Genomic DNA, 5,777 nt, shown 5'->3' on the forward strand with positions numbered 1-5,777 from the left:
GGAGCATTACACAAGCCAAACGGCATTCGTCTATAAGCGAAGGTACCAAAAGGACACGTGAACGTTGTCTTTTCTTGGTCATCAGGATGAATTGGTATTTGAAAGAAGCCTGAGTAACCGTCTAGATAGCAGAAATGAGAATGTTTTGCTAATCGTTCTAACATCTGGTCAATGAATGGTAAAGGGAAATGATCTTTTTGGGTTGCTTTGTTTAGTTTCCTATAGTCAATGCACATTCTCCATCCCGATTCAATTTGTTTGGTTATAGTTTCTCCTTTTTCATTTTCAATAACTGTTATACCTCCTTTCTTTGGTACTACGTGTACAGGACTAACCCATTTGCTATCAGATATAGGATATATGATACCTGCTTCTAATAACTTGGTTATTTCCTTCTTCACTACCTCACTCAGGATCGGGTTTAGTCTCCTCTGGTGTTCCCTAGAAGTTTTACAGTCTTCTTCTAGCATGATGCGGTGCATACAAATAGAAGGACTTATTCCTTTAAGATCGGTGATGTTGTATCATAGTGCGGTTGGATACTTTCTTAAGATATGCAGGAGTTTTTCTGTTTCGAGTCTTCCTAAGTCTGCATTAACTATCACTGGTCGTTCAAGTTCTAAGTCTAGGAATTCATATCTCAGATTTTTGGGAAGTGTTTTCAGGTCTAGGGTTGGTTTCTTAAGGCATTGCGTAGGGTCCGGTGTTATTGCTAAACATTGGTTAAGTTTGTCTTCTACAAGATAGTCAGATGATTTGTCTTTTTCTAACTCTGTTTCTTTTATGCATTCATCGATGATATCCATGAAGTAACATGTATCTTCTATTGCAGGTGCTTTCAAAAATTGGGAAAGAATGAACTCAATTTTCTCTTCTCCTACTTCGAAAGTGAGTCGTCCTCGTTTTACGTCTATGATCGCACCGGCAGTTGCTAAGAACGGTCTTCCCAGTATAATGGGTGTAACTTCATCTTCTCTAATGTCCATAATTATAAAATCAGTTGGAATGTAGAATTGACCTATGCGCACGGGAACGTTTTCAAGAATTCCTACAGGATATCTAACGGAACGATCTGCTAGTTGCACAGACATTTTGGTTGGTCTTAATTCTCCCATTTCCAGTTTCTTACATATGGATAAAGGCATAACACTAATACCGGCTCCTAAATCGCATAAGGCTTTGTCGATGACAAATTTTCCTATGTGACAGGGTATAGAGAAACTACCCGGGTCTTTGAGTTTAGGAGGCATATTCTGGATTATAGCGCTACATTAAGCAGTGAGTGTAACAGTTTCGCTATCTTCAAGTTTCCTTTTATTAGAAAGAATTTCTTTTAAGAACTTGGCATATGAGGGCATCTGCGTAATAGCTTCTGTAAACGGAATTGTGACGTTTAATTGTTTTAGTAGGTCAACAAATTTTTTAAATTGGCCCGCATCTTTGGTTTTAATAAGCCTTTGAGGGTAAGGGATAGGTGGTTTATAAGGTGGTGGAGGTACATAAGGTTCCTTCTTTTCTACGGTTTCCTTATTACTCTCTTCCTTTTCCTTAGGTTTATTTTCTTCCTCAGTTGACTTTTTAGAGTTTTGGTTTTCTATCCTTGGGTCAGACGGTCCTTCCACTTCCGTTCCACTTCTTAGTATGACTGCGTGAGCGTGGCTTCTTGGGTTAGGTTGGGGTTGTCCAGGAAACGTACCAGTTGGGGCAGCAGTAGGCGCTTGTTGTTGAGCTACTTGTGATATTTGTGTTTCCAGCATTTTGTTATGGGTAGCCAGGGCATTTACTTTACTTGCTAGTTGTTTAATTTGTTCGCCAGTGTGTACATTCTGGTTTAAGAAATCTTTATTGGTTTGCTGTTGAGAAGCTATAAAGTTTTCCATCATGATTTCCAAGTTGGATTTCCTAGGGGCGTTATTGTTAGGTGTAGATGGGATTGGCTTTTGATATCCCGGAGGTATAGTTGGGGCTTGATTCGGAGATTGTCCAGGTGCGTATAAAGCATTATTACTCTTATATGAAAAATTTGGATGATTCTTCCAATTTGAGTTATAGGTATGCGAGTAGGGGCTTCCTTGAGCATAGTTTACTTGCTCCGCTTGGATTCCTGTTAGGAGTTGACAATCTGCAGGAGTGTGACCTTGGATTCCACAAACTTCGCAATTCTGAGTTATGGCAACCACGGTGGCTGGAGGTGATACATTTAAACTTTCAATTTTCTGGACCAGAGCATCCAATTTTGCGTTAACATGATCAAGGTTACTTATCTCGTACATGCCAATTTTCGTTTGAGGTTTTTCTACCATTGTTTGTTCGCTTCCCCACTGATAGTGGTTTTGAGCCATGCTTTCGATAAGTTGGTAAGCATCAGCATAAGGTTTGTTCATTAGTGCACCACCTGCGGTGGCGTCTATTGTTAACCTCGTGTTGTACAAGAGACCATTATAGAAGGTATGAATTACTAACCAGTCCTCTAAACCATGGTGTGGACAAAGTCTCATCATGTCTTTGTATCTTTCCCATGCTTCGAAAAGAGACTCGTTATCTTTCTGTTTAAATCCATTTATCTGGGCTCTTAACATAGCTGTTTTGCTCGGCGGAAAATATCGGGCAAGAAAGACTTTCTTTAACTCGTTCCATGTGGTGACTGAGTTGGAAGGAAGAGACTGGAGCCATCTTCTAGCGCTATCTCTTAACGAGAAAGGAAAAAGACGAAGTCGAATTGCCTCTGAAGTGACACCGTTAGCTTTAACAGTATCAGCGTATTGGACAAATACGGATAAATGAAGGTTTGGATCCTCGGTAGGATTTCCAGAGAATTGGTTCTGTTGCACTGCCTGCAACAGTGAAGGTTTAAGTTCGAAGTTGTTTGCTTCGATTGCGGGTGGAGCAATACTCGAATGCGGCTCATCTTGCGATGGAGCGGCGTAATCTCGAAGAGCACGAGCTGGTTCTGCCATCTCGGGTATCGGCGAAGGAAGAAGATTTTTGAGATCAGGAAGTTCGATAGGAGGGAGATTGTTTGCAGCACAATATTCCCGAATTCATCGTAAGACTCGGAGATATAGTTCGATATCGTTGATTCGTAAGTAGAATGGCTCGCCTTGTGAGCGAGTATGTGGCATACAAATCAACGAAAGAAAGAAAAGAAAAGAAAAATAAGCCTTAGTCTCTACAGCGTAACAGAAGAGTTACGATATCGACTAAATAAAAGTCCCCGACAACGGCGCCAAAAACTTGATCGCGACTTTATGAGTCGAATTTGGGGTACAAACTGCAAGTGCACAGTTCTATCGCGTAGTTTTAAAAGATATCGATCCCACAGGGACTTATGAATCGATATACCGTTTTCTAAGGTTACTTCGTAAAGCTAAGACGGGTAATACTTTGATTGTTTGGGGAAAAGTTAAAACTAAAAATAGGATCTAAATTAAATATCAACTAAACGGATATCGGTATGCAGTTCGTCATAATTAGGGAATCAATTCTTCATTGGTTTCTTGGTTTTAAAATAAATATTTTCAGTTGACACTATTGATTAAAAGTCTTATCTCAAACTCTCGCTCTGTTGAATAAACTATGATTTTATATTAACGTAGCTGTCACTTATTAGTTAAGTCAAAAACCATTTTTTGAAAACAATAGAATCCGTAGAAACTCTTTTTAAGAAAACACTAATCGTTTAAACACCCTTGTCTCAAACTCTCGCTCTGTTGACTTAGGTTATATAATTAAATTCAAATGCTTAACTCTCGTCCTCACATTCAACCTTTAAAAATACTTTTTGAAAAAGATTAGAATTTAATTAACTCTAAAAATTGCTCTCGCCCTGATCTAGAATTAATGTCCAATTTACACTGTTCAGTCAAAAACTCAAACTCTCGTTCTATTGATTTTAACTTCTTTATGTCTTTTACTTTCGTACAAAAACCTTGTTATTAAACTGTAAATTGAGACCGTGAAAAGAGTGATTTTAATTTTAAACTTAATTAAACCAACTTAGTTTTGATTCCTTCATTCCGCTTACTCTACATACCGATACCTAAATAAATTAGCCAGACATGCTAAACAGATCTAAATAATTATCATGCATAAACAAATTCATCTCAGGCAAATAATATAAATCAACAATAAAGCAGGGCATATATAAATTCAAACAATAATTAAAGAACCTGAGTAATTAATAGCAGTCTTGAACATCCACCACAGACCGGTTGGATTTATTCTTGAATTCTTCAATCAGACAGAAAAATAAAAGTGAAGGAATAAAAATCTAGGGTCTAACGTAAGGTTAGATCTAGTGAAAGGTACACAATAGTTTCCGGTGTAGAAATTATTGTGCGAAAAATTAATTAATTGCTAGAAAAGAAAATAGAAATTGCCAAGGAAAAAAATATAAAGACTGTAAAAATAATGCTGTAAAATATGCTTGCACTGCTGGAAGAGAGAAAGCGCGAAAAAGAGAAACGGCGAAGAAGAGAGACGTCCGGTTTGCCAAAAAAAAACTACTATTTATATTGGTCACTTGTTGTAACTGTTTCCAAAGGTCTTCCGTGTAAAAAGCCTTCACGTTGCAAATGGTCAAGCGTAACAATAGGCCTCAACGTCTTTGTTGCGCTTCTGAAGCCAAAAATATAGGGGAATGGTGTGACGTCCGTCACACCATGTGTTACGCTCGTAACACAAGTAGACATGGCGTGACGCTCGTCACAGCTTGTGTGACGCTCGTCACAGGCGCAACGCCTGTGCTTTTGGGTTGGGCTTTGGCTTGGTGGAATTTGCTTCTTTTCATTTCTTTTTGCACCTCCTTTTCTTCCTTTTTCACTTGTGCTTCAAATAAGCTACCTGAGATAAATAGAAAGAAAATACCGAGTAATATCGACTAAAATGAAGCAAATTGAAGTAAATAATAATATAATTTAATTAAATTGAGTCCTAGAATGTGATATTATTTCATGTTATCAGAACCCGATTCTACATTCTTGTACTAAGCATGTTGAGATTCACCATCACTTCCTACGCGATCATGTTGAAAAAGGCAACGTCGTTTTTGAGCATGTTGATAGTAAAAATCATCTAGCCGATATTTTTACAAAACCACTTGCGACTGAACCCTTCTTTAACATTCGACTAGAGTTAGGAATTCTTGACATCTCAACACTTGCCTATATTCTATGTTAATTCACATTGAGTATATCGTGTCTATCTAACATTTCTTGACAAGCATACTTCATAAGAGTGCATTCCTCATCATTTCACAAGCAAGGTACTACCGTTTCATTTTCCGTTTTTGTGTATTAGCTTTCTCTTTTCGCTTGTTATTTATGGGTCATATGATTGATATTTTGGACATATAAGATGGTTCATATATGATGCTTCCAACAATGTTTAATTGATGCATGTCAATTCATATGCTTATAGTGAAGTTATATTATCTTCACTCTTCTTGAAATATAGTATTTGGTGCATCGGTTTGTTATATACTTTTCTCATGATTTATGATTGAACATGTTACAATGTTAACAATATCCTTGATTGTGTGTCATTGTTAGGTTTGCATCTATGTTTTTTGGTTTGTGTGCCGGTACTTTATTTATCGCCTTGCTAGAGCACACGTGTGTGTAGTATTTCGAGAGCATATTTTAGACTAAGGGCGTTGTTTGAGACCAGACGTTCCAAATGGAGTTCAATGTTGCAATATGGGCAGTTGTTCAGTGATGCTTCAATGAAATTCATTAGACACAAAGTTCCCAAGCTAACATACACGTGGTCACGGTGTT

At 37.8% G+C, this 5,777-nt stretch overlaps 1 non-coding gene across 1 annotated transcript; it reads left to right on the forward strand.

Moving 5' to 3' along the window:
- The first annotated feature begins 2,472 nt into the window (after positions 1-2,472).
- Positions 2,473-2,579, forward strand: LOC127108621 (small nucleolar RNA R71). The gene has a single exon (XR_007796147.1). It is a non-coding gene; the product is annotated as a small nucleolar RNA R71 (small nucleolar RNA).
- Positions 2,580-5,777: the final 3,198 nt, after the last annotated feature.

Source organism: Lathyrus oleraceus, chromosome 7 (genome assembly GCF_024323335.1).
Source record: "Lathyrus oleraceus cultivar Zhongwan6 chromosome 7, CAAS_Psat_ZW6_1.0, whole genome shotgun sequence".
Taxonomy (NCBI): domain Eukaryota; kingdom Viridiplantae; phylum Streptophyta; class Magnoliopsida; order Fabales; family Fabaceae; genus Lathyrus; species Lathyrus oleraceus.